We start from the raw sequence: 12,818 nt of genomic DNA on the forward strand, positions 1-12,818 counted from the left end.
AGTTTAGGATTGGAGAGAGGTTGAGCAGGAAGCATCCCCTTTTCTATAACTGTAACAGGTGAATACATCTTTTGCATAAATTTTGTAAGTTCTCGTATTGCTTGAGTAAGCTCTTGAATTTATATGGAATTTTGAACCGGTTCTTCTTGAGGTTTCCCTTGATTTAGAATTTGATTGAAGAAACCTTAAGGGGTAGCCATTTGTCCATTCTTCCAACTGAAATTTGGATGATTTCTCCAATTGAGATTGTATGTATTAGAGGTGGGCCCACTGAAAGGTCTTTGGTAATTACTTACAGCATTAGATTGCTCATTCAGTACCTCTTGAAAGGCGAATATATAGTTGGGCAATTTTTAGTAGTGTGAATTTACAACCACAAATACCGCAAACAATTTCCTTACCCTTATCCTTCTTTAATTCCATGGCCTCGAGTTTTCTGGTGAGATAAGCCATTTTAGCATTGATATCATCGTCCTCTTTCAGGAGGTACATTCCACCCCTTTCCTTGGATTGAGTTGGCTTAGACATGGTGCTTGATTTTGGGTATGTGTCCCATGATTATGCATTTTCAGTAAGTTTATCCAAGTAGTCCTACACATTATTAACATTTTTATTCATGAATTCCCCATTGCATATTGTCTTAACTAATTGGCGCATGGAAGATGTCAGACCATCATAAATAAAAGTGTGTAATGCGCCACGTTTCAAAACCGTGTTGTGGGCATGAATTGACAAGATCCTTGAACTGCTCCCAACATTAGAAGAATGTTTCATCCTTCTTTTGGGCGAAGTTCATGATTGACTTTCTAAGGGTGTTCGTTTTATGATGTGGAAAAATTTTCTTTATGAACTCCCTTATCATGTCATTCCATGTGCCAATAGATTGAGGACGTAGTGAATGCAACCACGTCTTAGCTTTTTCTTTCAAAGAAAATGGATAGAGTTTCAGCCTGACCGTGTCATCAGACACGTTAGGAAAATATAGAGTGACTATGATATCATCAAACTTTTTCAAGTGTAAATATGGATTTTCTTACTCATGCCTATGAAATTTAAGAAGGAGTTGGATCACCTCTGGATTGATATCCATGTGTCCCATATTCTCTAGAAAAACTATGTATGAGGGCGTGCTCACCCCCACCGGTTGTAAATAATCTTGTAAGGTACGAGGCAGGGGTGTTTGATGCACCTCATTCTCATCCTGGACTTCCCCAACTCTAGGTTGAGGTTGTCTGTCTGGTTGATTGGCTAGTTGATTTGCAGTCATATCCTCAATTAACTTTGGGGATCTCGAGTGGTGTCTAATCCTGTGATGGATAGTTAACCCCTCAACCAATCCTCCTTCAGTCAAGAGACATCGAGTGTTGTCATGGACCCACTTGAGCATGAAACACTTGCAGCCCTCAATCTCAAATTCTAACCTAAACCTAAAAGGGGAAGAAAGGAAATAGAAATCTAGAAATAGAAAGAAAAAGAGTTGGAGAGAGGTTACCAAGTTAGAATTTCCTAAATTAAAAACCTGCAAAACAAAACAAAACAAGTTAGTTTCTAAAAATAGAAAGTTCCTAAAAATAAAAATAGAAAGTAAACTAGTTCTTAAAAAGGAAAATTTCTAAAAATAGAAAATAGAAAGTTTCTAAAGGAAGGTTCTAAACCTAGAATTAGAAAGTAAGTTAGAATTTAAAAATAAAAGAAATCCTAGAATTAGAAAGTTTCTAAAAATAAAAAATAAAACCCTAATCCTAAAAATAGAAAAAAAAAAGTAGAAAAATTAGAAAGAGATTACTAATTTAGAAAATCTAGATCTGGGTCCTACAAAACAAGAAAGTTAGGTTAGTTTCTAAAAATCAAACAAAAACCCTAGACCTAAAATTAGAAAACCCTAATCTTAACCTAATTCTAAAACTAGCTAATCTCAGAAAAATGCAACCGTCAATCCCTGGTAACGGCGCTAAAAACTTGTTCACAACCCCAAGTGTAAGGTTACGATGTAGTAATAATCTCGGTAAGACCGAGGTCAAATTCATAGGGACTGAACCTTGTACGTATTCTGAAAGTAACAAGAACTAGAACTAGAAGAAGATGTAATCTAAATCACGTGAATTTAAGAGAATAATGATGAATTATTAAACTAAAGCTTGTAAAATTCAAAGGTAGGAAATTAGGGTTTCTAAGGATGCACTTGTAGAGATCAGGGAGATCTATGCTTGATTCATAAACATAGATGGAATCATAGTCCCATCTTCATCCAGTTGGAAGATAATTCATTAAAAATCAAATATGAACTTCCTTTGATCTAGTTTTCAATAGATGAGAGGTATGAGAACTAGCATTGATTCCATCACATAACCATGCCCATGAGACAAAGTAAACAACAAATTTTAACCAATCCGTAACCAATCTAAGAGAGTTATGAACGTTAGGAAGGGTTCCATCATCTAACCATACCCATGGGATGATGGTGAACAACAGGGTTCCCAAGTTCACAATCCCTATAATGAACAAAACATACTCAAAGCTATCGCAGATCTATTGTAATTTAAGTCACAACAAACCATTAAAAACTATGAATATTCCTTTTAATCAACAAAAATCAAAGAGAGTTCAACTTAACATAAATCCAAGCATAGAAAATACCCCATCATGCTACAAGCTTCACCTCTTAGCCCTAGCTAAGAGGTTTAGCCTATCATAATCATGATGACTAAAATCTCTTAAAGGAAAGACATAAACAAAACAATGAAAGGAAAAGGAGAGAAGAAAATATTAGCCAAAGGCCGTCCGTCCCACGCTTCTCTCTCTCTCTCTCTCTCTCTCTCTCTCTCTCTCTCTCTCTCTCTCTCTCTCTCTCTCTCTCTCTCTCTCTCTCACTCCTTGCTTCTTCACATCTAAGGATGATCTCTCTTACTCGTTCTCCTCTCTTTTTATAGCTTACATGAGGCGGAGGTGTGGTGCGTAGAGAACTTTCGCAGCAAAAAGGACTGCGCAGCGAAACCGCACTCGACCCGCGTTCGGCATAAATAGCCAATTTGTTTTCAAGATCTGATCCGTTCAGCGTCCTTGGTGATGGTCGGTTGCCCCCTGGAAGTGATTTGGACGGTCCGGATCACAGATCCGGTCGTGTTCATGATCGTAGAATGGCCCACTGAGGCCGAATGTCGCACGTGCTTAACTAACGCAAGGGACCTGCGTTAGGATGCTCGGTGGGTCCCACAGTGATGTTTTTAGAGGAATCCACCCCGTTCATTGAATTCTTCTCGAAAAACCAGTCGAGAATGGGTACTTTTTCTCGAGTTTGGTGTGGCCCATTGTATCAAAGCATGCTGTCGTTCATCCTGCATTTGAATGCGATCTATCTGTGTGTGCGTGCATGGTAGCCTTTGGGCTCCATGGGTATGGTTGGCGCCCCCTAGATCGAATGGATGGTTCAGATCATCCATTGGGATGATAGTGGTGGCCCACTACAAATCATAGCGAACGGATGTCCGTTTCTTACGTAAAAGGAACGCTGGGAGTCGGGTCAGCACACGCTGACCAACTCCCATGATCCGGTGCACCTCCAATGCACATGTGTTGTGCACACGCACACCATGCAAAGTGGGTCCCACCTTGATGTTTCGAGAAATCCGTTCTATCCATCTGTTTTGCCATCTAATTTGAGGGGTTGAGACCAAAATTAAAGCATATCTAGATATCAGGTGGGCCCCAAATCAGTGATTTATGGTTGATCTTGTCTATTGGACTACTTTCAACGGTTGAAATTTTATATGTATGGTTACTTTATGATCCTCAGGCCTAATATAAAGTTTCGAGCCAAACGGATGGTGGGAACCCTATGATTTTGCATTCAAGACGCTTTTCAGGCTTCTTTATCTTCAATCACTTGATTTTCTCAGATCTTTGCCATGTGAATTCTTCAATCTCGGTCTCCTAAGATCCGTCCCTTGCCTTGGTGATTTTTAAGTATTAAATTTATGCTTTTAGCACTCTTTTTAGTCCAAGCTTCTAAATTCACCTTGCAACACAAACATGAATAAAATAGCACGTTAAACATTATCATGTGTTTAAAACCAACTAATAATTGGGGTCTAGTATGCAATATTTGACCGTCAACATTATTCTTGCATTTACACTTCATTATACTTGGGCCATCATTTTTCGTATAAGTCAACATGTGTGTATGCGTAAACAATTACAGGTTCTAATGTTTTTGTATCATATTTGAAGATCTAGGCCATTCATTATTTGTGTCCCACTTAGATGAGGGGTCAAACCAAGTTTCAACCGCATCTAAAACTCATGGGGCCCCACCAAGTGCTTTTATATATTTTAGGGATGTCTTCACATAGTTTTAGATGCTATGGCCCACCTGAGCTTCGTATACAGGTGATTTTTTGGATATCCCATGACCTAAAGGGGAGACATTAAATGCAATGTGTTGATGTTCTACACACATCAAGGTGGGGCCCACACAGCTCGACCTTACGGGAAGTTCCCATGAGGGCAACCTTATAGTACCATTTCCCTATTTAGGTAACTCCTTCATGGGTGTTACCCTAACCGTGTAGGGCCCACCTTGATATATTTTCTATATATTGACACCATCCATATGTTTTTCAATGATATTTTAGGATGTGATTCCGAATCATAAGAAGATCCAAATCTCAGGTGGGCCATACCAATCAAAACAGTGATGAATAACCATTAAAAACCTTTTGAAGGCCACAAATTTTTAGATCAATTTGATCTTTGTAATTTCCCTTCATCCAGATCTTCTTTACATTATCAACAAGTTGGATTGCAAATAAACACTACTAAAACCTTACGATGGGCTCTTTATAATTTTTAATGGCGAGGCACTATATTACCACTCTTTCGAGTGGTGTGGTCCACCTAAGATTTAAATCTGCACAATTTTGATGCGGGCAGTCCCAGTCAAGGTTGAGATCCAATCAAAAGGAATTCAGATGGCCCCCAGATGCGTGTGTTGTAACGGCAATTCGACATCAGACAGGCCGGACAGACACAGAGAATCCATCGCCCACTTGTTCCTGGACAGTGAGTTGGCAAGCACGGCATGGAATTGCATCGGGTCTTCCTCGGTATCTCCATCTAGGTAGCCTCATCAGTTGAGCAACGTCTGGCCCAATGGTGGGCAGTCTTGGCATCTGCCAGGACCTCCTCGGTCGCTCACATGCTGGCATTGTGCGTACTTCTCTGGGAGGTTTGCAAAATAAGGAATGTCGCAATGTTCGCTGACACGAAGACCTCCAACCGCAGTCTGATGGCTCGCATTAACTGGTGGATTAGTTTTATAGGCGATAAGTCCACGGTGCAATCAGGTCGTCCCCTTCATCAGCGGTTTGCGCGTCAGCCAGAGCAAAATCCGCTACTGTTCTCGACCCCTTCCAGTCCCAGAAGCGTGGTTGTAAAATGGAATCGTCCTCCTACAGGTTCGGTGAAGATCAACGTTGATGGATCATCTCTCTTGGGAACCCATGCAGGGCACGTGGTGGGGGTATCTGCAGAGGTAGCGCTGGAGAATTTCTTTTTGCTTTTGCAGAGGGATGCAGGATTGGTTCTAATACCCATGCAGAGCTCATGGCCATCAATGATGGTTTGCATTTAGGCCTTAGCAGGGGGTTTAAACAGATCGTTATCGAATCTGACTCGGAATTGGTCATGAGCCTCCTCACGGGCTCTGCACCTCCAGGTTGGAAATGGTTTTCTTGGTTCGCCAGAATTCTTGGGATGGTTTCCTCTGCCTAAGTGGAATTTTCCCACACCTTGAGGGAAGGCAACGCCCCGGCAGATGCCTTCGCTAGGATGAGCAGCGTTTCCCAATCCCCTTTCTTCTTGTGCAGAGTAGTGAACATCTCTCCACGCATCAGAGGTCTTATCTTTTTGGACAAAGTGGGCCTGGGGTCTATCAGAAGCATGTAGATTTTGTTTAGTGTTTTGGTTTTGTTCAATTTTCTTGTCCCTTACGATAGGCTGACCAGTTTTTTTCATTCTGGTCTTCTCGAAGCATTGTAAAGCTGATCTTTTGATCATTTGAAATGGAAAAAAGAAAAAGTTTCCTTCAAAAAAAAAATCTGCATAATTTTTGATACCCCACCCAAAAATGGGCTAGAGAAACAGATAGACCGCGTGGATATACAACACATCATCAAGGTGGGTGCCACGGTCAGGACCACACTTTGTTGGGTGAGGTCGAGGTCGCACCTAATCCACCCTCCCTCAGTAGGTGTTACGTAACAATGTAGGGCCCACCTTGATGTATTTTTTTGTAAATCCACATCGTCCATATGTTTTTATCATCTTATTTTAGGAAGTGATCCCAAAATTTGCGAAGCTCCAAATCACAAGAGGGCTATACTAATAGAAATAACGATAAATAACCATGTGAGCCAAATTGATGTATTTTACGTATATCAATCCCATTCATTTGTTCCTAAAATCTGTTTATATCTAGACAAACTAATCAAACCCATTTAAAAAGTGTTTTGGATGGATCATATTGGTTTCATGTTAGATTGGGCTCATTTTTGTTCTCTATCGTAATTAGCACATTCCAAACATATATGGCCGTTCAAATCAACTTTAGGATGTCCTAATCATAAAATTTTATCAATCTCATCATTATAATTTATTCTTGTAATTACACTTCTATTATAATTGGGCTATAATATCTGTTTTTCAACATCTTAGTTTTTTTTATAATCTCAATTCTTTTCAAAATCTCAATTTTCTCAAACATCGTTAATTTTTTTTTCAAACTTTATAACTTTGATTTTCAAAATCACATTTTAAAAAAAGAATTTCAATTTCTTTTCAGAATCTCATTTTTTTATCCCGAAATTTTTTAAAATCTATAAATTTCTCAAACAGTCATTTTTTTCCAAACTTTTGAACCTTTTTTTTTTTTTTCAAAATCACATTTTTTTAAAAAAAAAAAAAAAACATAAAATCTCATTTTCAAAATGTTAATTTTTTTTTTTTCAAAATCTTAGTTTTTTAAAATCTCTTTTTTAATCATTATCAATTTTTTTTTACTTAATTTTCTTTTTCAAATTGTCCATTTTATGTCAAAATGTCCATTTTTTTAATCTTCAATTTTTTTTTTCAAAAATTTTAACAAAATCTCATTTTTGTTATCAAACTTTTCATTTTTTTTTTCGAAATACAAATTCTGATTTTTTTTTTTTTTCAAAATCTCTTCTTTTTTTTTTTCCCAAAATCGTTTTTTTTTCCCTTCAAACTTAACAATTTATTCAAACTTCTCAAAAATTTCAAGATGCAAATTTATTTATTTTTCAAATGAACCATTTTTTTTCTACTTGTCAAAATCTGGGTGTTTTTTAAAAAAAAAAAAAAAAATTTAATTTTAATTTTTTTATTCTCAATTTTTCTCAAACATTTTTTTTTCAAAATCACAATTTTGTTTTAACTTCTCAATTTTCCTTTTCAAAATGTTAGTTTTTTGTCAAAATCTCGACTTTTTGTCTCTTTTTTTCTTTTTTCAAAATTTCTTCTTTCGGACTTCTCCATTTGCTTTTTCAAAATGTTTTTTTTTTTCAAACTTGTCAATTATTTATTCAAATTCTTTTGTCTTTTTTTTTTTTTTTTTTCAAAATCTCACTTTTGTTATCGTACTTTTCAATTTTTATTTTTTTTAAATACCAATTCTCAATTTCTTTTTCAAAATTTTTTTTTTCAAAGTTGTAAAATTTTTCACAATTTTTTTAATCTTTTCAATTTTGTTTTTCAAATTATAATTTTTTTCCAAAATATAATTTTATTCAAAGTTCTTAATTTATTTTTTCAAAATCTATATTTTTATTAAATCACAGTTTATTTTTTAAATATCAATTTTTCCCAAACATTGTTAATTGTTTTTCTATACTTATCAATTATTTTTTTCAAAATCATAATTTTATTTTTAATTCTCAATTTTCTTTTTCAAAACATCAATTATATATCAAAATCTCAATTTTTTTCAAACTTCATTTCCAAAAATCTTGATTTTTAATAAAATACGAAGGATGTACTGGGATTTTTAATGTGATATTGCTAACATTAAAATATCAGTTTTAAAGCAAAATAAAAAATAAAAAATTTCCACTTAATTGATATAAAAACAAAATAATAAAATAATAATAATAAATCGATGCATTCAATCAATTGATGCAAAAATAGTATTAGATACAAATAAATACTATTAAACCACTGAAATTATACTAAAAAACACTTCTTAGACTACAATAAAACACAAAATTCCACCATATTTTACAAAAAAAAAAAAAACAACCGTGCAGTGATGGCAAAAGTCAATTTATGACGGACCAAGCCAATAAAATCCGTCTCTAAATGTTCTGAGTTGGGTTTTTTGGCAGTACTTAGCAACGGACCAAAATCTGTCATAAATCTCATTTTAGCAATGGATTTTGGTCCATCGCTAAATCCCCCCACTTTAACTGCCATGATTTCGATAAAAGCTACGCCCGATGGACAATTTCCACTAGCGACGAAGTAAGACGGTAGTTAAACCAAGCCTTAGCGTGGTGACTGAATTTCCCCTTGCTTTTAAAGCTAAAGCGCAAGTGGTACAGCACGAGGTTGGGGGGGAACTATGTTCGACCCATTTAAGATTATTGACCTAGACCCAACTCTATTTAGGTCAGGTTCTGGTCGAATACAAATAATAATAATAATAACTGACACATCAATTTAATGGGTTAAGTATAGGTAAAGAGGTTCCAAACCCAATCCATTTATATCATGGCCTGCATTTATATCAAGGCCTGGGTATGGGGTTATGGGTCGGGCGTAAAAGTTATAGCTGGGTTTTCAAAAAAATATATTACAAATATGTTAGTTGTATCAAGATTTAAAAGATAATGAGAGTCGAGGGAGAATGGTTAATTCTAAATCCCATGGATATGAGATAAAATTGAGAGAATTTAACAATAAACCCATGTATAAAATAATTATCTCCGATAAACTAGTCTTATTGTCACGCCCCGAAATTCGAGACTCGAGTTGGCCAGACCCAAGTCCGAATCCCAGGTCATGATTTAATATTAAACATTCACAACTACACTTAATTAATCTCATTACAATAACAATGTTCATCAAATACAACCTTTAACTATTACAGCCTAAACTCACTTCTAAATTCTTATTATACATCTTTTTTTTTCCATCGGTACAAATAAAAGATAAGTAAATTGATGATTGAATCTTCACTCCACTTTGCCCTTGACTAAACTCTGATGCCCTGAAACACTGTTATTTTGGGTATGAGCACAACCGCTCGTGGGATCTTATCCAACCAAATCTGAAATTTCTCGATTTATATTAAACAAATAAATAATAAAATTATTTTCTTGAAATTCAAAACATAAATCAAAATATTAAATATTAAATATGACATGAATGCGATGTTGGAATCATAAAGATGTACTGAATGCTACACTATCATGAATTCAATAATAAAATTAAATAATCATCACATCTTACAACACCGTACTTAGGTGTATGGTTACATTACATTAACGCCCACACACTGGTACCTCGTGGTGAGGAACCCAATTATATGTTAGCTGGTCAGACTACTGCTCCAATTGTACCTCTGACGTATGTCCACGCACACAATTATACTCATACGCCGTACACAAAGGAGACTCCGAAGGATCCAACGGGTTCTAGGGTCTTTCACCCAAGGGACATGATTGCCCTACTTGCTAGCTTTAGGGTCTCTCACCCAAGGGACACGATTGCCCTACTTGCTGGCTTTAGGGTCTTTTACTCAAGGGACACGATTGCCCTACTTGCTAATACTACAATCATTTCCTCATTTTTTTTTCCATAATTCCGTAATCAGTATAGATGAATGCATGTCATGAATTATTCCAAAATCAGTAGCGAAATAATTTAATTATTTAAATCCCGATACAACAATGCAAGTTCTATACAAATGTGCAGAAATTCGATGCCGTAAAAATTCAATTCCTGAAATTTACTGAAACATCAAGCTATTTTCTTTGCCCTTTTTTTTAAAAAAAGAAAACCAAAATTTAGAATCAAATTAATTAATATTATTTTAAACCAATTAATTTAAATCAATTACTTTAACACAGATTTAAGGTCTAAATCTTAACACCAAATTTCAGAAATAAAAGTTAGATTAAAATCTAACTCTACAAGTTAATCAGATTCAGTAAATGCTAAAATTTAGAAAAGTGGATATTAGGTATAAAGGAATTTGACAATATTAATTTAAAGTCATTATGTCAAATAAATAAATTTTCTAAAATACATAAAATCAGAAAGTTCATAAATGGAGGAGAATCACCCACCTGATATTTGGACCGTCGATTTCTGGACTAAACCATACGCCCACGACCTACTTAGCGTCGCATGCTAGACCTGACCCACGCTTACGCTCTTAACGAGTGTCTCCCACTGACGCAACATATAGCATTAACTTGCTGTTTACACTCGCTGGATGCATGAGAAGTTGAGTTTCAGGACACCATCTACCAAAAGAAAATAACACCTAAGTGGTCTATTTAATGAATGGTTTGAATTTCAGGTTAGTCTATTTAACCATGGCTGTTTCCAATCAAGATTTTCTACTGTATGGTATGTAAAATGAATCACTGTTTTAAAATCAAAAATATCAATAATATAAATTTTTATTTCAAATTAATAATTCTAGATATCATTTTGTTAAAATTTTAATAATTCAAATACTTAAATAAAATATTATTTTTACTATTATTTAATTTAGGAATTACAATGAAATAATGTACAAGAAATTTTATTTAAATTCTAACTTTAATTAAATTAATTTTTTTCACTTAAATAATGTTAAATATTAGCATAAAAATATTTATTATTTTTATTCACTAAATTCTCAAAGTAAAATTTTTATTTTATTTATCACATCAACTTAAAATACACACACACACACACACACACACACACACACACACACACACACACACACACACATTGAAATAACTTGATTATTTTATAACAAATTTTAATTTCTTTTTGATAATTCATTGAGAATGTATATTTAGGTTTAATCGATAAATTATTTAAATTTTAATTTAAACAAAAATTTTGAACTATAAGGAAAACAATTTTTTTTTGAAGTTTAAAAATCTAATATTATATTTTATTAAAATTTTAATTTAATAAAGTTTTAAATACACATTAATCACTAGAATTCCGAAATATAGAAATCTAATCAATTTAGTTTCAATTCCAAAATTTTAAAAAATTTCTTAAACTTAAGTTCATTTAAATTTAATTTAATTAACTCTTCAAATTTTAGAATTAAAATTTGGATTTTAATCTTTACAAAACAAAAATTATCACACTGATTTATATAATATAATATTAATAATGTAATTAAATTATTATTAATAATTTAAATTTTATTGTTATTATTATTATTTTTATCTAACTATTTAAATCTAAATTCAGAATTTTATTATTATTTATTTTTAAATCTAAATTGAATAAGGTTAAGAAAGATATTAATTTGGACTTTGAATACTATTATTATTATATAAATTATTTATTACAATATTATGTCAGTATGATTAACCTTGTTTTATAATTGACTATCTAAATTAATAAATTTACTTTTGTTTGATACATTTAATATAATTATTATATTACTTTTATGTTAAATTGTTAATGTCATCATTTATATAATTTTTTTTGAAATAATAAATTATATTTATTATAACTTTTATATATTATCAGATAAAACTTTTTTTACTTATAACATAATCATATAAATAATATTAAATACTTATGTATTAATTATGTAATATAATATTATCTTACACATGTTTATTTTAATTATGTTATATATTTTGTCATTTTTTTTTTATAACCTACAATTATATTGTATTACTACTATATTATTATGAAACATAATATTTATATTTTACTATACCTTAATGATTTTATAAACCTTTTTATTTTATTTTATTTTATTATATTTCTTATTATATATCATATTAATACTGATTACATATTACAATTATATAATTTATAATTTGTTATTATTATTATATATTTTTATTTTATTTTTATAATCATATTTGCTTATATATACTTATCAATCTTACATCACTTATATTCACAATTCTACATAATGAATCATTAATACTTTAAATAATTAATTATATATTCTATTTGTACTGTAAAATATTGTAGGATATTATAATTTATTTGAAAATTAATTTAATTTTTTTAACAAAACATTTAAGAATTAATAAATTAATCTTAAATAAACTATTTATTTTATTCTGTAAATTTATTTTATTTTATTTATTTATAAATTATTTCAGTATTAAATATTTAAAAAAAGAATAAAATAGAAATTCCTAAATGAGTAGATTCCCTACATAAAAAAAAATAACTAACAATAATAATTCTACGAAAATTTGGATTAAATAAATATAATAATAACTGAAAATGATAAATTTCATGTTAATATCACCTACTTAAAGTCTGATAATCCGGCCCCGCTTTAATCTCTCTCTCTTGATTTACAGAGCTCTTTCTCTCCTTCACTCAATTTTTTTTTAATTTGATTGATTCATTCGATTCTTTCTCTCTTTTTTTTTTTATAAATGGATGCGTAATGGAATGGAGGAATGTGAATTATGGGACGGTTTTATTTAGTGAGAGGTTCGGCCATTACCGTACAAAAAGGAAAGAAAGTGGAGAAAGTGGTTTAGTCGTGCGGAAGATATAACTTTTATTTTATTTTATTTTATTTTTAAGAT

At 32.4% G+C, this 12,818-nt stretch overlaps 1 non-coding gene across 1 annotated transcript; it reads left to right on the forward strand.

Moving 5' to 3' along the window:
• Positions 1-707: 707 nt before the first annotated feature.
• On the forward strand, positions 708-814 carry LOC131247563 (small nucleolar RNA R71). Its single transcript, XR_009171843.1, has one exon. It is a non-coding gene; the product is annotated as a small nucleolar RNA R71 (small nucleolar RNA).
• The last annotated feature ends 12,004 nt before the right edge of the window (positions 815-12,818 follow it).

This window comes from Magnolia sinica, chromosome 5, assembly GCF_029962835.1.
Source record: "Magnolia sinica isolate HGM2019 chromosome 5, MsV1, whole genome shotgun sequence".
NCBI classification, from domain to species: Eukaryota; Viridiplantae; Streptophyta; class Magnoliopsida; order Magnoliales; family Magnoliaceae; genus Magnolia; species Magnolia sinica.